Source organism: Microcebus murinus, chromosome 7 (assembly GCF_040939455.1).
Source record: "Microcebus murinus isolate Inina chromosome 7, M.murinus_Inina_mat1.0, whole genome shotgun sequence".
In the NCBI taxonomy this organism is placed as follows: Eukaryota; Metazoa; Chordata; class Mammalia; order Primates; family Cheirogaleidae; genus Microcebus; species Microcebus murinus.
Genome location: NC_134110.1, coordinates 36,492,247 through 36,513,495, shown reverse-complemented (window position 1 = coordinate 36,513,495; position 21,249 = coordinate 36,492,247). Strand labels below are relative to the sequence as shown.

At 40.0% G+C, this 21,249-nt stretch overlaps 1 protein-coding gene across 3 annotated transcripts in view; it reads right to left on the bottom strand.

The window, feature by feature from the left end:
- ADCY8 (adenylate cyclase 8) overlaps window positions 1–21,249 on the bottom strand; it is a 235,585-nt gene that overhangs the window by 160,842 nt on the left and 53,494 nt on the right. The window lies entirely within an intron of this gene.

The window sequence follows — 21,249 nt, the reverse complement described above, 5'->3', positions numbered from 1 at the left end:
AGGTAAGGCTTTCCTGGAAGAGGCAGTCTGTGAGCTGAGTTCTGGAGAACACACAGGCTTTCGCTGGGTGCATAAGAGGGAGAATGGTTTCAAGTAGAGGAAATCATATGACTGAACTAATGATGACACAACAAAGATGATTATTCACAGAGCTTCACATAGTTGGATGTAGAGTTAGGCAAGGGCCAGAGCAGGTTATAAAGGGGCTTGTGTACCAAGCTGGAGAATACTGACATCATACTGAAAGCTATTTGTATTGAAGTATAACTTAAAATGAGAAAGTATATATATCACAGATGTACAGAATTTTCACAAACTAAATACACACCCATAAGCAAAAACCAGCTGTAGAAGCAGAACATGACAGCACCCCAGAAACCCCTTGTGTGCCCACCCAGTCACTACTGCTACGAGGAATAGGAAATGCATTATTTCACTGATAAAGCAATGCCTAAGAGAATAGCAACCATGTTGACAAAACCATTACTAACAATACTCTTATTAAGCACTCACTATGTGTCAAGCTCTGTTCATGAATCGCAACAAATAACGAGGTAGATATGTATTGCCAATGTTTCACAGATGTGGAAATGGAGATGTTAGGAGGTTAGGAATTTGTCTTAAAAATGTGGAGCAAGTAAAGGACAGCACTCAGATGCGAACTCAGGAATCTGCATCCATTGGTGAATTCTACGTGCCAGGCTCTGTGCTATGAGCCTGCTTTAGGGTTCATCCTTTTCTTGGGTGCAATGGATCATCTGGGGCTGACTTTTGAATCATAATCTTTCCATGACTTTATATAATCTACTGTGAAGTATCATCCACTACTCTTTCATGCATGGGATAAATTTTTATTTAGCAAGCACATAGTAAGGAATGAGTTAGTGGCAGGCACTGTGCCCTGCACTTGGGAGAGCAGAGGTCAAGCTTCGCTCTGCCTTCACTATGCTTGCAATCTGGTTGTCTGAGAGACCACAAATGATGGCAATAAAATATTAAGCACATTACCTATTTTATAGCTAAGAAAAATAAATCCAGAGAGATTTTATATATCCTTGAAACCTCTCTCTGGATTAATTTTTCATAGCTATAAAATAGGCTTGCTTGCTTTACAGATGAGCATATTGGCTCAGAAGTGAAGAAATTTGCCCAAGAGATTCAACAACTGCAGGTACTTGGGCAGGAAGGGCGAGGCGATCACGCTCCACGCGTCTGCGGGGACACGGGCCCCCAGCCCACCATCACCAGGAGCCCCAGGGTGTGCTCGACCGTTGAGGGACCCAGGGCACCCAGGTGCCCCTCTGAGCCTCAGTGAACTGGTCTGTAAAATGGGAGTGAGCCCTCAGGGCTGGGGCTGGGGCTGGGGTGGCAGGTGGCAGAACCTGATTTGAAAACTTGGTAAGTTTGACACAAACGCCAGTGCTCTTTTGAATACTCTTGATGATACATGTATACCAGAGGCTTCCAAAGCTGTCCTTTATCTGTAGATAAAGCTCGTGCTCTGCCCATAAAAGCACCGTTTATATGTTTGGTCTATCATCTTTTGATGGCTCCTGTCTTGGATGAGGGACAGATGCCCTGCTCCTGGGGTGCTTCCTCCTGTGGCCCTGGATTCTGAAGAATCAGAATTACTCACAAGCTAATGGCTTTAGCCAGAGAGACTAGAGACTGCTGAGATCCAGCTGGAATGGTGCATAAAGAGCTGTGATGTGCATGTTGGACAAGGATCTTCATGTCCCTTCCAACCACAGTCAGGGCAGTGTTTTCTAAATTGGAGCTTGTGACAAGTTCATGGGCCTGAAATCAAATTTAATGCATCATATACAACAGTAAAAAATGAAATAGACCGAAGTAGAAGACTTAAGATTCCAAAGACAATAAAGGTTAGTACTGTTTTGTGAATATTTTATTTGTTTTATTTGTTATATTTTATTTAAAACAAATATTTTATTTGTTATATATATCTGCATATGTCTTTGTGTACTAGGTAATCAAGTAACATGAACTTACTGAGAGTTGCACTTGAAAATATAAAAAGGCCTTGAGCCTTCCTTCCTGAATTGGAGGGACTGGAAAGCCAATGATTTCCTCAAATCTTTGCAGCTCTGGTTATGATTTGGATTTTGCCAGTTAGATACACTCCTGCAAGATTTAGAATGAGGAGGTTATACGGAGGATATTTTTCAGCTACTTCTTCTTTTTGCTCCTGGCAACCAAAGTTATAGAGATTCTGGATTTCTAAATAGCAGCCCAAGTTTTGTGGCTGTCCAGAAGGCAGCCACTGGCCATGTTCTGCAAGGGTAGCTCTAGAAGGCGAAACAGCTCTAGAGCTAATGGCTGTGGCCATGGTAGCTTTCAGATCTCTGCCCATCACAACAAATGGGAGCTGGTTCACAAGGTCTAGAAAAGGAGCACTAATCTACTGGGAGAGAATTTTACTCACCCCAAGGCCAATGAATAAGAACAGCACCATCCTCTTTAATGGTGGCAGAGGTCCGACAGGAAGGAAGGCATTGTATAATTTTATCAGCACTCTCAAAAATCCTTTTTAAAATTCATCAGGCTTTTAGAAATAATGTACACCCTGGAAGTCCTCCTATCCACATATTTGCAAATGTGGCTCCACACATCTGGCTATCATCCCATTGCATACCCAAAGAGCATGCATATTTGATTCTATTTGTCTGTTCAGTTCAATTTCTTTCAATAAATATTAATCATGCTGATACATGCCAGACTCTGAGTGTGTTGCTGGGCTCTGAATGTGACTCTGGCCCTGAGGAATATACAGACTGTGAGGAATGCAGGTGTAGGAACACCTTGTTGTAGAAAAAAGAACCTTGAACTCCAGGGGCCACTAGGAATGACACAGGGGTGGGGGAGGGGTCCCGGATTGGGGCCAGTCCCTGATTTAGTCAAGCTACAAGAATTTATTTCAAATAAGTCTCACAGTGATTCAATGACGTGGGCTGGATTATTCCAATTTAAGAAACAGGAGAGCTGAAGCACATAAAATGACATTCTTTGTCCAAGTTTATACAGCTAATAAGGTGCAAAGCTGGTATTCAAAACCAGGTCTGGATGACTCTACTGTCTATGTAGCAATTAAGTTGACTGTAAATACAGTTAAGATTTCTCTCAGAAATTTTTCCAGTGACAATCTAACATTGAAAGATCAGAAATCATGGATAGACTTGGTCAAACTTGCTGTTGGCTATCAGACAAATCGCAGCTACATTCCCAATTCTGAAAAATTCCTTTCATACTACGGTAACTTCAAAATCCCTTAAAACCCATGCAAAATCTCTTAAAACCCATCTCCCTGGTGATGGGAGAAAGAGTAGCGTTATAAGAGTTATCAAAATATTGCTTCAATATGCTAAAAAGGCACATATCTTTTGGATAACTGCAAATGCTGGTATGGAAAAGACTTCTACATTGTAAGTTTTTTTTCCCCTCAAGAATATTTGAACAAACATGCAGAACATGTAAAATTTGAATCTGGCATCCACTTGGGTCTTTACAAGGTGAAGGGTTTGGTACTGAAGGTGTGTGGGGCAGAGAACATTCCGTGTACTGCAAAGGGTAGGGGCCTGATCCACGTTTTGTGGGTCCTGAAACTTAAGTAAGTTGGTGGCAGGATAGGAGAAACCTCTACAAGAAAAACTACTAAAATCACAATTACACAGAGAGAAAAATGCTGTATGATCTCAGTCATATGTGGAATCTGAAATAGCCAAACTCATAGCAGCAGAGTGGAGTGGTGGCTGCTGGGGGTGGGGTTGGGGGTGAGAAGGAATCAAGGAGATGCTGGTCAAGAGTGTACAATTTCAGTTATGCTAGAGGAACGTCTTCAGGAAATTTAATGTACAGCATGGTGACTACAATTAACAATACTGTGTTGTACACTTGTAATTTGCTAATAGGATAGATCTTAAGTATTATCATCACACATAAAAAGGAAAGAAAATAGTAAAGAGGTGAGGTGATAGAAATGTTAATTAGCTCAATTGTGGTGATAATATCATAATGTATGCATATATTAAAACATCTAGGTATGTACCTTAAATATATAAAATTCTTATTTGTCTATTATACCTCAATAAAGCTGATTAAAAACCTAAAAAAAATCACAATTACTTAATTTGCTAGGGCCCCTCTAAGGTCCTTGGAAGGGCCTTGGAAGTGAGGGGCCTTGAGGCATAACTTTCATTAGCTTCATGGGGTAAGTCTACTTCTGAGCAGGCAAACTATATTTCATTATTGCAAATGTTGGAAGATGCTGACACCTTTGAGAACTACGTAACCTGTAGCTGCATGTAGACAGATAAAATAAATTATTGCCTATTTCAAGTATTAATATGCAGCTGTTTCCATAGATACCTGATTTTCTTTACACCACAATATGTGTTTCAGAGGCTATTCGAACACCATCTCCAACACAGTAAATTCTTAGTTTCTATAATAATTTAAGGATCATGATTCTGGTGTCTTTTTTAATTCATTGATACATATTTTATACATTCACCCATTGCAGTTTTTAAAAATGTTGAATTTATGTTTTATCTTGATGTGAAGCTAAGCTTTTCACATTTATTTAAGAACATGATATTTTAATAGCAATTGGAATAGCTACTTTGGAGGTTGAAAGCTCAATTGAAATTCAAATAAGAAGCCTTTTACTTGCAGCATACCCAGGAGATTGTATATCCTTCCCAAATAAGACGTTTTAAAAAGTAATTTAAAATATAATAATTTACATTGTAGTGTGTTAACAGTTAAAAATTATCTTTACACATAGCCCATTTCATTGTCAAAACAACGTTGTCAGGCAGAAATCATTAAAATTGTTTCATGGATGAAGAAACTGATGGTCAGAGAGTACCTTGCTCCAGGCCAGCCTGACTCGTCATGCAGGATGCCAAGCCCCACGCTCTTTTGCTGCATCTCAACCGGCAAGAAAGCATGCCTGTAGGGGCCAGTGCTCCAAAATAGAAGCTGATCAGAGGCTGGAAGCTATGGTCCCTTTGCTTCTAAACCTTCACAAATTGCCTGGAGAAAGTGCCCAGGTCAGGTGTGAGCGTGCGTGGGGGTTTGCAGCCCCCTCCTCTGAGCCTCTAAGACCAAGTGCTAACGAGCTGAACCAGCACTTTTCACTCCAGTGTTCAAGCACTGGTGTCGATTTTCCGCTCATGAGAAGAGCAATTATCAATCAAACCCTTCTCATTTACACGTGAAAAACAAGAAATATCAGAATCATCCGAATTTACTTGGACAATATGTACAATGTGCGTTCTTTCATTAGTCCTCTCTTTTATTATTTCAATCGACAAGTGCTAGCTACCCCTCACAACATAAGGTACAATCCGATTTTCTTTTGTTTTTCCATATTTTCACACTCCAAACATCTCATTTTGTTTTCCCCTATACTTATTTTCAATCAGTTCAGTCTCTGGTAGTCTGAGGATTTTGTTTCCTGTGTAAGGTGTTATTTTAAGATTAAAGAAAATGCCCAAAGGAGAGTAGTGATAAGTACTGACAACAGTACTTACTGCCAACAAGAGACCAGATTGGGCACCTACTATGTGTTGGGCTCTGTACATGAATTACCTTAGTTAGTCCTCACAACAACTGATGAGACAGAGACACTTACATCATTGTTTCACAGATGTGAAGATTGAGACACAGAGAGGTTAGGAACTTGTCCTAAGTCATGGAGCAAATAGGTGGCACCACTAGGATGTGAACTCAGGTGTTTGCCTCCATTAATGAATTCCATGCACTGGGATATGCTATGGAGGCTGATTTGGAGTTCATCCTTTTCTTGGGTGCAATGGATCACCAGGGGCTGACTCTTGAGTCATAATCTTTTCCAGGACTCCGTATAATCTATTGTGAAGTATCATCCACTACTCATTCATGCATGAGATAAACTGTTATTTAGCAAACATGTAGTAAGGAATGTGTTAGTGGCAGGCATTGTGTTCTGCACGGAGGATAACAGTGGGGAAGCTTCATTCTGCCTTCACTGTGCTTGCAATCTAGTTGTCTGAGGGATCGAAAATGACTGCAGTAAAATATTCCGGTCATTACCATAGAAGTCAGCAGACCACAGGGCACCATGTGTCTCTTGCATATTCCAAAGAGGGACTAGAATAATACATGTGAACACTAAACTGCTTTGAGCTGTTGGGGAGTTAGGAAGTATAAAGATGACGTATTTACATCTGGCGATTAATATACAAAAGAGCTAAATTGCAAACTCTGTTGTACAATGGGAATGAAGAAAGAGGAGTTAATGGAGTATGGACTTCAACAAGAACATCTTTTGTTGGTTATGAAAAATGTCTGCAAAACCTAGCATCCAATTGACTAAAGAGGAAAGGAAAATGATTCTTTATATTTGTCAATAATACATATTTAGGGAAAAAGCTTCATGAGAAATGCTTCTTACTTCAATCGTTATTTTACTCAATTGATACAGTGTTACTGAATGTTTAAATGCCAGTGTACATATTATGAGAGGACAAACACAAGTTCTCCATGGATCAAGGAATTTGTAATGTAGTGGAGGAGATATGACATCCCATATAGAATTTGAAGACTAAGTTGAAGAGTGCCAAGCTTACCAAACTGCAGTTTATTCTAAAAAATTCTTTTTTTTGAGACAGAGTTTCACTTTGTTGCTCAGGCTAGAGTGAGTGTGAGTGCCATGGCGTCAGCCTAGCTCACAGCAACCTCAAACTCCTGGGCTCAAGCAATCCTCCTGCCTCAGCCTCCCAAGTAGCTGGGACTACTGGCATGTGCCACCATGCCTGGCTAATTTTTTCTATATATATTAGTTGGTCAATTCATTTCTTCCTAGACAGGGTCTTGCTCTTGCTCTTCCTCAGGCTGGTTTTGAACTCCTGACCTTCAGCAATCTGCCTGCCTTGACCTCCCAGACAGCTAGGATTACAGGCATGAGCCACCGCGCCCGGTAAAAAATTCTTTTTAATGTCTTGTCTTATTTTTATTTTTGGCACCAAACTTGGGCTTGGTCCACGGTATGTAGTCTATAATGCACTAACCTAATTGGATAGTGATAATACATTTTTTAGTATTATGAAAGCTCTGAAGAGGGTTCTGAGTGAAGGGCTCTGAGAAAAAGTCAATTAATGTAGAATTTTGATTAGGTTTTAATGGTATAACTGAGTCCTGAATAATGAAGTGAAATCAACCAAGTTCACTGGATGGCCCCTGGACCAAGCTGTGCCTGAAGCCTACTTAGAAATAGAACTCAGACAGTCCAAAGCTGGTCAAGGAGGAGAACTGTCCACCTTGGAAAAACTGACCTTCTGTGGTTGTCAGCAGTTTCTTGCACTTGGTGGGCAGGTAAGGAGCAAGCTGTAGCCTTTAGAATAGTTGAGAAGAACTGCAAGGGCATAAAAATCCCATGTGAGAAAGGCAAAGAGAGCTTCCCAAAGAACCCACTGTCCTCAGTCCAGGCAGGTTGTATCATTGAGGGTAGGAGCCTTCATAGAGCCTTCACTGGGAGCTGGCATCTCCATGAGCAGATGGGTCTCCTTCTCTGGGTAGCTTCAGTATGTATTAAATTATATCTTTCCCCTACATTAAGGAAAAACTCAACTGATTTCCTGACCTCTCTATGTGTATTCCCATCAATCACATCGTGGTCCTGTTGTGACAACTGCACCCCTGCCCCTGGATATTCACTAACATGAGGCACTATGTTCTTCTTATTGCCAAGACCAATATGAGTTGAATTTCCTATCATTTGAGACTGAAAGAGGATCTGCGGTGAGGAAGAGAGGGCCAGGGCCCTCTGGAGGGAAGGAAGGGTATGTGATCAGGCACAGATCATGAAGCGCATTGCATGGTGAGAGATGTCATGGCAGAATAGTTGGGTATGTGGGCTCTGGAGCAAGACTGTCTAGGTCTGAGCACCAGTTCTGCAACTTACTAGCTGTTATTTAGCCTCTCTGTTTTTCAATTTCCTCAACTATAAAATGGAAGTAAAAATATCACCCACCTCATAGGGTTTCTCTGAGGATTAAATGAAATAATATATGTAAAATGCAGTCTCTCACACATAGCAAATGCTATATAAGGACTAGTCATTGTTAATTCTACCCAGGTGGAGAGAAGTAAGAAATGAATCAGATTTCATTCTAAAGGCAATGGGCTGCTGGTGGGACTGCAAATTAGTGCAACCTCTGTGGAAAAAAATTTGGAGATACCTCAAAGAGCTAAAAATAGAAATACCATTCTATCCAGCAATAGCACTATTAGGCATCTACCCCAAAGAGCAAAGACATTCTATAATAAAGACATCTGCACCTGAATGTTTATGGCAGCACAATTCACTATTGCAAGGATATGGAAACAACCCAAGTGCCCATCAATTCATGAGTGGATTATTAAAATTTGGTATATATATATACAATGGAATATTACTCAATTATAAGAAACAATAGTGATCTAGCACCTCTTATATTTTCCTGGATTGAGCTTGAGCCCATTATCTGAAGTGAAGTAACACAAGATTGGAAAAATAGGCTCCACTTGTACTCGCCATCAAATTCGCACTTACTAATAAACACATGGTAGCAATATTCTCCAGGGATTAGCGGATTGTGAGGGGTAAATTTACAACTAAAGGACATGGTAAGCATTGTAGAGGGGAAGGGCATGTCTCTAACCCTCACTTGGGTGAGGCAAAGATATAAAATGTAACCAAAATGTTTGTACCCTCATAATATCCTGAAATAAAAAAAAGAAATGCTTGATTATAGTTGGCAATTATTGTTATTATGATTACAATGATTAAAGCTCCTTCTAAACCTGTGGTGCCCAGGATGAGAGCCGCTGCTGACACGTATGTACTGAGTACCTGACATGTGGTTAGTCCAAACTGAAATGTACTGTTAGTGTAAAACACACATGGGATTTCAAATATTTAATATAAAAAATGTGAATATTCCATTAATAACATTTTTTAATATTGATTGCTGTTAAATGATATTTTGTATATGTTAACTTACATCAAACATATTATTAAAATGAATTCCACATATTAAAAAAATAAATAAATAAAGGCAATGGGAAGTAGTATGAGATTCCTAGAGCTGCTATGACAAGTTACCACAAAATTTGGTGGCTTAAAACAATAGAAATGTATTCTTTCACAGTTTCAGAGGTTAGAAGTCTGAAATCAAGGTGTGAGTATGGTTGGTTCTTTCTGGGACTCTGATGGAGAAATTTTCTCATGTCGTTCTCTTGGCATCTGGTGGCTGCCAGCAGTCCTTGTAGATCCATTGCTCCCACCACTGCTCTGTCTTCACCGGGTGTTCATCTTGTGTTTCCCCATCCTGTCTGTGGGTTAATCTGTGTTTGCTCCTCTCTTTATCAGGACACCAGTCATAGTCATATTGAATCAGGGCCTACCTTAATCCAGTATGAATTCATCTTAACTTAAATACATCTGCAAAGATCCTAATTCCAAATAAGGCCACATTCTGTGGTTCAGGTGAACATGAATTTTGGGAGGACACTACTTAGCCCAGTACAGAAGTAGTAGAGATGACTTGAGCAGATTTGAATTTTAGAAGGATCACTCTGCCTGCAGTATGGATAACAAAGTGCAGAGAGTGAAGGGGCTGGTACAGTGATTCAGAAGAGAAATGGAGAAGGAAGTAGGGTCAGGAAAGTGGAGAAAAATATGAAAGATGCCTGGGAAGGAGAACCAACTGCTCATAATTATGATTGGATTTGGGGGGATGGAGAGGATGGGTAGAGTGATCTTGAGATGCTGGTGGACAAGTGGCACTGTTCATTAAGATAGGAAATACTGCAGGGGCAAAAGTTTTGGGGAAGGGAAGAACAATGCCTGTTGAGTGAATGAAGGATAAAAAGATTATTCCACCCTATGCCAGGTTTCTTCTTGCCTTAAGAGCTGAGTGCTTAGCCTCTGTATCAACTTTCGAGACTTCAACTGCTACTCAAGAGTAGTTCCAACAGTTTTAAAAGATTGACATGGGATTTCTGGATTTTCATAAATAATTTACAGTAACCCCCCACCTGATTCACTAGCTGACCCTACTGTGAGAGGCTGTCAACTCCCCACTCTGCCCCATCAGCTCTGTCCTGCCTTTTCCAAGATGCCCTAATGTTTGTTTCCAAATCTATTTATGTTGTTAGTTGTATCTGCTATTGCTATAACTGAAATCGAGTGTGGTGTAAACAGCAAAATGTGAGTGTAAAAGAAAGAAAGCTGTGTTTCTATGAAAAATAAGTTGAGTGCTGTGAAATACTCAAAAGTCTCATTCTAAAAACACTGCTTTCAAATGAGATGTGAGCAACATATTTGCAAAAGATTAGAAGAAAAAAATCTAGAATTATTTTGCACTAAGATTGCTTGAACAGTGCCTTTAAATTATTTTTCCTCTTTTATGGCCAATCCACTTTGGGTGTTGTTTATGCAAAATAAAAGATGTAGAATTCTGGTCAGACTCATTCAACTCCTGATAAAATAGGCTATTTAGGCATGGACCATTCTTTTTTAAACACGTATTTTAGTTTTCTCCTGTTCTATCACTTTTGAAATATGCCTTCAACTGTATCAGGCAACAGAGCATGTCTTCTCTTCTGCATTTGGGCTGTATTATGTTTCCAATTCCAATTTCTTTTGTCAAAATTCCCTGCACAGATTTATGAGCTAAAAAGCCCCCGTGTGGCTCCTCAGCTGCCCCTCAGCTTCTCCAGCCTGGATCAAAGGTGTTGAGGGCCCTGACGGCTGATTGATTTCTTCTTTCTGAGCAGCCTCTGGAAATGTCAATTGTATGCAAATGAGCATAGGGTGATGGCCTCTCTTTGAATCAGGGATAGTATTTAAAATTAGCCAAATCTGAATAAGAACACAAATAACAAGAAGAAAAACTGTTGTTGCTAGAATCAGGATATCTTTTACTGTGAAACCCAGGATATGGCCCAGGGGGTTCAGTAGTTCAAGGATGGACCATGAACCCCCAACTCGCATCTCTCGAGGCCCTACTATTTCAGCCAATGCTGACGCAGGTCAGTTGGGTCAGGTGCTTTCTATATATTGCTTGGTTTCCTCACAGCAACCTTGAGATGTAGGGATCATCCGTCTTTGACAGATGAAGGATCTAAGGTTCAGAGAGTTTAGATGGTGTGCGCAAGGTCATTCAGATATGGAGTGAGAACTAGGAATCAAATCCAGGTTTATTCTTCTCCGAAGCCTTCATTTCTTCCACCATGCCAGAAAATGTAAATAAAGTGCTGGAAAGATTGCAAAGAACCAGGCAGCCAGATGGAATGCAAGAGTTGGTGTCCCACCCACACGGGGTAAACACAGCCCTTTGAGTGAAGTCAGCTGTTACAGGAGGATCAAGGGCCCCTGCCACTGGGACTCCACTAAATGCTCAAAACCTTCCTGGCCATTGAGGGGAACCACGGTGCTAACCCCAATACAAGGCAGAATGAAAAACTCATGTTAACTAAAAATTTCTAAATGCCAGCTAGTGAAAGAACTTATGGCTGGAAACATTAGAGGAGGCTTCTGAAAGGGGGGACATCTGAGCATCAGGCTGGGGCGTTGGTGATATTTTCACAGAAATAGCCCTAACATTTGTAGAGTTCTTTACAGTTGAAATAACACTTTTTCAGGCATTATGTTAGTTGTCTCTCAAAACACCCCCATGGGTTAGGGCAGAAATTATCATTTCTAATTGAGAGATGAGGAAACTCACACACAAAGTGGTTCAACAACTTGCTCAGTCACACCAGCAAGTTAGAAATAGAAATGGGACAAGCATCTAGGTCAGTACTGGCCAGTAGAAGTATAATGTGAGCTACACAGAGAATTTTAAGATTCCTAGCACTCCCATTAAAAAAATTAGACAAAAGCAATTGAAATTCATTGTGATAGTGATTCTACTTAACTGAATGTACCCCCAAAATCATTTCAATGTTTAATTGACATGCAATCAGTATGTAAAAAGTTATTAACAAGATATTTTGCATTTTTTTGGTATTATCTTCAGAATCCACTGTGTCTTTTACACTCATGGCACATCTTGATTTAGACCAGGTACATCACAGGTGCTCAATAGCCACATGGGCTAGTGGCCGCCATATTGGACACAGCAGAGATTTTCTGACTCCTAGTCCCGTATCTTCATGCTTTACTAAATGAATTCACAAATATGTACAGAGATGGGAGTAGGGCATCTCATCCAAAGGGTGCAACAGAGGTTATGTTACTTAGGGTTCTGGCAGGACATAGATGGTACCTGAAAGGGGGTCATGAAAGAGAATTTAATGAAGAATTAAACTTTGGATGGTAAGCAATGGATAGTAAAGCACCCCAGGCCAGGATGAGTGGGCAGCCACTGACACCCCCAGAAACCTAGAAAATTCTGTGCTATAGGAGAGTGCTGACTGATAGAAGCTGTGGCCTTTGGGAGAGAAATGCAGTCATTGAAAATCCACAAATCCAGAAAGGTAGGTGAAGGGGAGAGAAGTACACTGACCTCTTTGTCTTCCCACCCTCTGATTTCCTTCCAGTGCTTCCCATTGGCCAAACCCAACCACAAGTCAGAGGTAACGAGTCTGTTGATGCAATTCATAAAGGGCAGCCTCCTGGGGCAGGGAAGAAGGCAGAGAAAAATGGAGATATAGGAAGGAAGACATAGAATGGCCAGTAGCGAATCAAAGGTGCAGACTTGTGGGCCGTGTTTGCGAATCTGGATGGAGAGCTGGAGAGCAAGGAGGGAGGTAGCAAGTGCCATGATTGGAAACTTGGACTGGAGTCAGATAGTGGATGTGCTGTAATGTGGGGTAAATGCAATTCAGGGTTTTTAGTGTGAGGATTCTGTAATCAAAATTGGGCACTACGAAGAGGATCCTGGCATGTGTAATATTCTCTGTGCTGAGGTTTTGAGATGTGAGTGAGTTATACTCCTAGCCTCAGAAATGAACCAGGTGAGAAATAGATATGAGAGTTAGATAGGAATCAATCAAATCAAATCAATCAAAACAGCCACTTTATTGATATTACTGGCAAAGGAATGGGAAGTTGGCTGCAAAGTAAGTGGACATGGGCTTCCTATTCCCTCCTTCTGCATTAACCATAGTTCCCCAGGCAGAGGCAGAACAGCGGGGCTACTATGGGCTCACTGCACCAGTGGGCACCCTGCAGAGAGCACAACAGCCTGCATGGGTGGGCTCCCTGTGGGGAGAAAAGGAGCCATACTCTTACTACACAGAATGGTCTACATAATGATCTCTAACACATGAATCCTACTCTCTGGAGAAATAGGGATCAATGGATACCTGCCAAACCATCCCAACATAACACAGAAAGAGACAAATATAGGTAAAAGAAAACAGTGGCTTTGGCTTCATGCCCTATACATTTATATGAAGCCCAATATGTTGGTAGAGTATTCTATTTCATATATCATAAGGAAAATAGGGAAAAGGAAAATACAATTCCTTTTTCAAGAAGAATTTTAGGATACTCTAGGTGGTTAGAACATTTCAAACTGGTTAGAAAACTGGCTAGCACCAGTCAGAAAGCTGTTTTGTGGTAGAACTTAAATCATACAGTGCTAGTAAATGAAACATAGGGACAGTTCATACGTAGATGGGGGAGATAGCACCAATAGGAATTGGTGCCACAGTTGATGTGCGTGGATTAGGTACAAGGATGTGGCGTAGAGAAAGAGGAGCACTCTGGGAGTGATGAGAGAATCATGAACAGGCTGAGCTAGAGATCCCTGTGGGGCATGCAGATGAAGCTGTCTAACAGGATGTTGCTGATGAGCATCTAGAGCTCAGAGAAGAACATGGTGTTAGAGATAGTGGCATGGGAACAATCCAGAGTGATGGTTGACTCATAATGAAGCCCCCAAAGAAAGCCAAAAGACAAACAGAAAAGAATGTGCAAGGAGAGGCCCTTGAAGAAGGCCTACACTTAGGGATTAGGAGGAGACAGTATGATATATAAAGGAAACACAGAAACCTGAAAGACAGGAAGGAAAACCAAGAATCTGTAGTGAAATTAAAAGAAGAAAAGGCTGGAAGAAAAGGTGGTGGGAGGATGAGTCTGCAGTGCCACCGCTGCAGAGATCAAGGATGAGAGGAGGCTGTTGGTGGGTGACTAGAAGAACAGGGCGACTGGCAGAAAACTTTACAGACTGGAAGTCACTACTGGGCACTTGCAGCTCATCTCTGTGAGTCACTCACCCCTCAGTCAGGGAAGGGCTGCCAGTGGCCGTGTTTCTGTTGTATGACGCCATCTCTCCTAATAGGCATTGGGGTGGACACCTAACCAAAGCCTGGACAATCAGATTCCAATCCCCTGCACTTTAAGATTGGTCCAAAGAGCATCTTTTTTTTTTTTTTTTAATTCTGGACTCTTCTTTCAGAGTAGAGCCCAAAGCAGATGCAAATTTTCAAGACTTTCTATCCTAGTTATTTTTCACCATGCAGCCTGAGTAGCAGAGAAGGCTGGTTTTGGAGAGAGGGAGGGGACAAAGCAGAAGCAGAGAAAGAATCACTGATAGAAAGCTCTCTGGATTTCTTGTGACTCTTGATTTTCTGGTGCTGGGCCCTTCCTGGGCCCTGAATTATTTCACCCTCTAAAATTTTTTTATATTCCCTTGCAACCTGACAATGAATTTCCCCTATCTTTTTACTTAAGTGAGTAGGAAGTGTTTATTGTTATTTGCACACAGATTTAACTAATATAGCTGTGTAGAAAAGTCTCAATATACAGATATGGTCTAGTATGGAGCCACTAGTTACATATGGCTATTTAAATTTAATCTGTCAGTCACAATGACCACATTTCACGTGCTGCTCAATAGACTTCAGTGGTTAGTGGCTTTTGGATAATACAGATGTAGGACATTTCTATCATCATAGGAAATATTCCAGTGTTAGACAGTGTAGTTATAGAGTATTATGTATTGGACGAGGATAGTAATGAGAATAACATTTTACTTTCCTCCCCGCCCCCAAGAATATGTGAAAGGAATGAAAGTGAAACTACGAAGAGAAATAAAATGAAGCTATGAAAAAAAAAAATGGAACATAGAGGAATGGAAGCTTGCAGAAACAAGATGATCAAGAAGATGCCTCTAGGTAAAATTTAATTTCTAAAATTTTGCTCAGGCAACACTCTACCCAGGCTGAAATAGTTCATGTAAAGGAATAATAGAAGGTGATGTTAGACCAGTAGATGGAAGAAGTTAAATAAATTTCTCAACTGTCAAGCATAGAGATTAGACTCTTGGTTTTGGAGGGCAAAGACCCCAGAGATCATATTGCAAGAGGAGAGAATTTCCCAAATCCACATATTCACAAATATTTCCAGGTGGACAAATATTTGGGAAACACAGTTAGTAGTAGCCATTACATGTTTATTGTCTCTGTTTTTCCTCCTAGCTTGGGTTTTCCCCTTCTGGCTCCATAGCTATTGTGAAGAACACAAATTAAACATATATCCAATCTCAACGAGTTCATAGTGTAGAAGCAAAATAAGGCAAGGGTATAGCAGAATGTAGAAAGAGATTTATTCCATAAGGACATGTACAAATGAAACCCTCATGAAGAGTCACAGCTGGGGCCATGCGAGAGGGTCTTTGTGGAGAAGGGGACATTTGACCTGAGTTTGAAGGGTAGATAAGGTTGAAGGATGAAAGAAAGGTTGTACCAGGTAGGGAGAAAGGTATAAACAAAGGGATGAGTGTAGTAAGGTAGGAAGAATGTTTAGGCAACAGTGAATATTCCAGTATAAATTAAAGAATAGTAAAAATGAAATAGGTTAATAACAGATAAGGTTGAACATGATGGGTGGTCCATGAGTGGCCTTAAATGAAAGAGATGGAGAATAGAATAAAAGTGACTTGATGGTAGGAGGCTGTAGAGCTTTTTGGAGTATAATGAAAAGACTCCTCTAGTTGGAGCATAAAGAACAAATATTTTGAGGTTCTGCCACTTTCAGATCAACCTTGATTCTTCTTTAAATAAATGAATAAATGAACAAATGACAAAGCTCTGTCTTACTAGCTAACAGAATCAGTAATTAAAAAAAAATCCCCTAGATGCTATAAGGCACCAACATGCATCAAATCAGCCAACACAGAACTCAGTGGGAAACCCAACTTTTTCTATTGTCCGAACAACCAGCTTACACCAATATTGTCTAACAAAGATATTTAAGTTTAATGGAATTGCTTTAATACAGCTAAAACATCTGCTGCATTTAAAAATAATCTTCCTGCTGCTGCAACATATGGTATCATCAGAAACTTTATTCTAGTGCCCCCAGAGCTTCTGAGACACCTCAAAATGCCATGATTACCATAAGGAGATTTATGCAATCCTCCAAGCTGAAAGAAAAACAATTAATTCATTTTAATATTTAAAATAAATATGGGCCATTTGGATCATTTGGGAGGAGAAGTGGGATTACAAAAACTACAATAATTAGAATCTAGCTCCCAAAGAGAGACGCTTCAAGATGTAGATCCCAGATGGAAAATTCCCTTAGCAGATCTGTTTAAAATGTGTGTTCAGCCTGTCCCAACCTCCACTGAGTTGGGTAACAGTGTTCTCTCCACCACGGTTTTAGCTGGTGTCACAATGGGCACAGGTCTCTTTACTCTTACACAGGAGCATTATCACAGCATTCATGTAGATGGAAGTGAAGCCAGGAGCTAAAGTCTGAATTCAATATAATTCAGTTAAATAAACATTAATCAGAAGATACTGTATTTCAGCAGCTATGCTAGATAAATACCAAAGAATCAGATGAATTCTGATTCAGATGAAATCGGAGTAGCTGCCTTTAACTTGTCTTTAGTGGTCCTGGAGAGAGAAATGCAGATTAGTAAATGTCATAAAGTATGACATATTCTGTAATAGACGTAACTTTCATGGCATTCTGGGAGCACAAGAAAGTCTTTCAACTTTGCCTGGAAGGCAAAAGCAAGCCTCGTGGGGGAAGAGATGCTGAGGCAGAAGGGTGGAGACACATTAGGAGGAACGTGGACTTCCTAGGCTGAAAGAACCACACAGCACGAGGTGGTGAAATAGCAGTTCAGGGAGCTGATGGTCGTCTGGTACAGGGTAAGAGGTGAGGGGTAGGGAAAGATCTGGAGAGAGAACAGGAACTAGGTCTTGTTGGGCCATGCATGGGGGGTTGGATTTTATCTTGGAAGGAACAGGACCATTGGAGGGTTTCCTGCAGAGATGAGTGGCAGCAATATCATCATTATCACAGCATCTGCTCTAATATCCCTTGAGCACGTGCTCTGCCTTGGGCTAGGAACTGTACATTCTTACTTCTTGCTACCCTTGGAAGAAGGTGTAATCATCATGCTCATCTCACATCCACAAAATCAAGGTGTTCAGAGGGGAGCATTTTGCCTAAGGTCCCACAGCCGAGAAGCACAGGAAGTGGGATTGGAACCCACTTACTGAAGAGTTTGCTCTTAACCCTTACACTGTACTGGTTCTGAACCAGGCTTTGGAGAGAGAAACCAAATTGTGGGGAGAGAAGCTGGAGACCAAGAGTCAAGATATGCTCCATGCTAGTTGCAATTGATGATTAAAAAAAAAAACAAAAACAAAGTTCTCATTTTCCTGAAGGAAAGGGACCCTATGTGCTCAACCTCTTGCAACTAATCATCTAAATTAAAAATGTCAGCATTTGAGCCCCTTCAATAATTTCTGCTTTTCATTGTGACAGCTACTATAAAGCAAGATGTAAAGTTGAGAATCACCTTCAAAAAGCTTCATTAAAACCCTAGCTTAGAAGAGACATCGAGCAAAGCGTTTTAACATTTGCTGATCTCTCCCGCCTGCTTGCTCTTGACCTCAAGAACCATGCATGCAATTGCAGATTATCTGAGAAACAAGCCTCAAGCAGGACTTCAAGCATCTAATTATGCCACTGGACCCACCAAACAAGAGTAAGCCTGGTTCATGTGCCACTTACCCTCAGGCTACTGCTTGATAATTTTTCTTTGGAAAAACAATTAGTAATCACCATTAAATATTGATGATCCCAGTCATTTTATAGCCATATATTCCATATTGGTTTTCAAGCAATGCTAGATTGGACATGTAGAGGAATGAATGAGCCAGGGTATCCTTTAGAAGAAGTTCATCCTAACAAACCATGTTTGAGATCCAGTGTGGCATGCCATAATAAGAGATCTATAACAGATTTTCTTCACTTTGGTGCACACAGCACTTTGAACAATGGCTGGTGCACAGTTAACACTCAATAAATATATATTTTTTATTGAATGGAAGTAGTAGTGTTCCACTGCGGAAGTATACAATTTGCCAGAGGGTATCAGAGAAAACCTACCGCTCAGCATTGCTGTCCTTCAATAGACCATATAAATATATATCTTGTCATCAGTATCTTCCCTAATTTCTTACTTCCCTCTCTTCCAATAATTAAAATTCTACTTATAGGGCCAATCCAGAGACTTATTTGTCTCTGTATCTACAGAATGGGTGGATAGATAGTTGAATAAATGAACGAATGATCATGGAAGTGCTCATAATTTCCCCAACAAACTATGTTCTTTCATCTTTCAAGATGTTTGCGTGTGTTTTTGCCCTTTCTGTGGTACTCTTCACTGCTTCTCCACTGGGCTAAATCCTATTCACATGTCAGCTCAGGCAACACTTCTTGTAGGTAGCCTTCTATAAGCCTCCAGTTTAGGTTTGATCCATAGACTATTTCCTTGTATGTCTGTGTAGTTGTCCATCTCCCTCCATACCTGGTAAACTCTTTAAGGCCGGGAACTGACTGCTCATCACCATTATATTCATAATTCCCAGCAGGGCTCCAGGCACATAAGAGACCCTCAAAAAGTAAATTAACTCATAGTTGAACAAATTAAGTCATTTAAATATTTTCTTTGTTACCTACCATAGGATAAGCCAGTGCTTAAAGAATCCCACAAAACTTGATCATTTCTGTGGAATATGATCTCTTTGACTCTATATTTATAATTGTAAAAAAATTTCCATTAGTCTTTTTTGGGATAATTATTCAAGGAAAACCTTCTGTTGTCACTTAGGCCCTAACAGTGTTTCCTTCATAGAGTATAGAATTTTTAACAGTTGTAGCATTATAATTAGCTCTGATAAGAGATAAATGGGAATGCATTTGTTAATTATACATGATATTTCAAAAGATATGGATGGAACCTAATGATGAGTTCTGGTTGTATACCTGAACTCCTGTATACCTAAGGAGAATGACTATCCTGATTTACCTCCATATAAACTACCCCAAGTTATTTCAACAAAGACAAGCCAATCCATAATGTATTCTCAAATGAGTCTTCTTGGAACTGAACTATGTTGACTGACTCATATAAATCAATACGCATAATAATGCTAATAGAAACTCTTGCTGAGTTGCAAGGACATTGCACACAACATTTCTAACCATTAAGGAGACTTTTCAGGAAGGGCATTATTATCCTCTTGCTATAGATGGAGAAACTAAGACTCAGAGGTTGCTCAAGCTCACTAATATAGCAACCAAGCAAAGATTTCAAATCCAGGGCAGTCTCATTTGAAAGCCTGTGTCTTCTCTGCCAGACTACACTGCCCATCTACCACTGGGGAAGTTCTTAGGGATAATAGAAACCTGAAGCAGAGATCAAATGCCAATGGAAAGTAACTTTAGCACTGCATGATACAGAGCTAGCTATCCCAGCTACTGCCCCTGGGGGAAGGAGGGGTGGTCAATATGTCAGAAGTACTTTATCCTAGTTGTGAACATAAGACTATGAGAAGCCTACAGCATATTTTACTCAATCCTTAGAACAAAGAGCCTTCCACAAAAAATAGCCTTTTCTTGTATTTTATCCATGAAAACAACGAGGCTGACTTATAATTTTGTGTTGCTTCATATACATTATCTCATTTGAGGCAAATGTAATGCTGAATGCAAAGATATTGCCCATGTACAGATGAGGAATCTGGGGCTGAGACTTAAGTGGCATAAGTGGCCCAGATGGGAAGTATTGTAAGAGCCATGGCACAAACCCTAGTTACAACATTCTAGTTGTAACTTGTTCTCACCTCTATATATTATTATTTTCCTCCTTCTTCTACCAACTTAAAAAGAAAAAGAAGATTAAGGAGGATGGTGAAAGACCCTTCCACTATGTTACATTACTAGATCACAGTAAGTCCAAGACATCCAACTTGAAGAATGGGAAAAGAAGGAATGTCTTATGGATATAAGGCAATAATTTTCAGTGTCTCCGATGTTTCATAAACACTACATAAGAGGCATTCCAGACAATTCACCCACAATTGCAGCTCTTGTTGTGATACAGCATCAATAACAGTTGAATAAATTATTAATATGGCAGCATTCTCTGAATTGGCACAGATCCCATGGAAAGAGTGACGTGCCAGTCTGCCAACTGCTCTGTTGTGCACAGAAACATAATACATAGTCCTGGGAGAGGCTCATGTTTATTGTACAGGGTGCTTTCTTTCTTAAAGTTATTTTTCTAAATTATTCCACAAGCTATTCAGAGAAACTGCAATAAAACAATTAACTATAATTGTTTTAGACATTAACTTAGAAATTTCCTATTGGGAATCCTGTGAAGTCAAGGAAGGATCTGGAAGTTTGATAGTTTCCTCTGTGCCCCTGGAGACAGCATATGGGGGTGGGAGTTGAGTCTTGGCAGTTGCACCCTACCTGCCTGCCCATCCATTATCACAGAAACCTCACTTCATCCACTTCAAAGATTCGAGTTTTCCTGATGATTTGATCAAAGTAGTCATGAAGAAAATGTTGAGTCTTTCATAGCTACTTTCTTTATAATTTTCCAAACCATTATTGCATAAAGCCTAAAATAATAAGTATGTTATATTACATAAAACAAGCTATAATTGTAGGAAAAAAGAGCCTAATATAAGAGAACTAATGTATTTATTGAGTGTAGAATTCTTAACAGTGTATGATCTTGGAATACTATATTTTGATTCCAACACTATTTTTCAACACACTTCTGATATTCTTCTTTGAAAATTGCTTCAGAAGCAAAGGTATACATAGATTTTGAATATATGAATAACTTTAATAGGGGTAAATCTTTATCCTTTGAAAGCTAATTTCATTTTGGAGAAACATATTATCTGAGGTCCAAGCTATTTTTTAAGGCC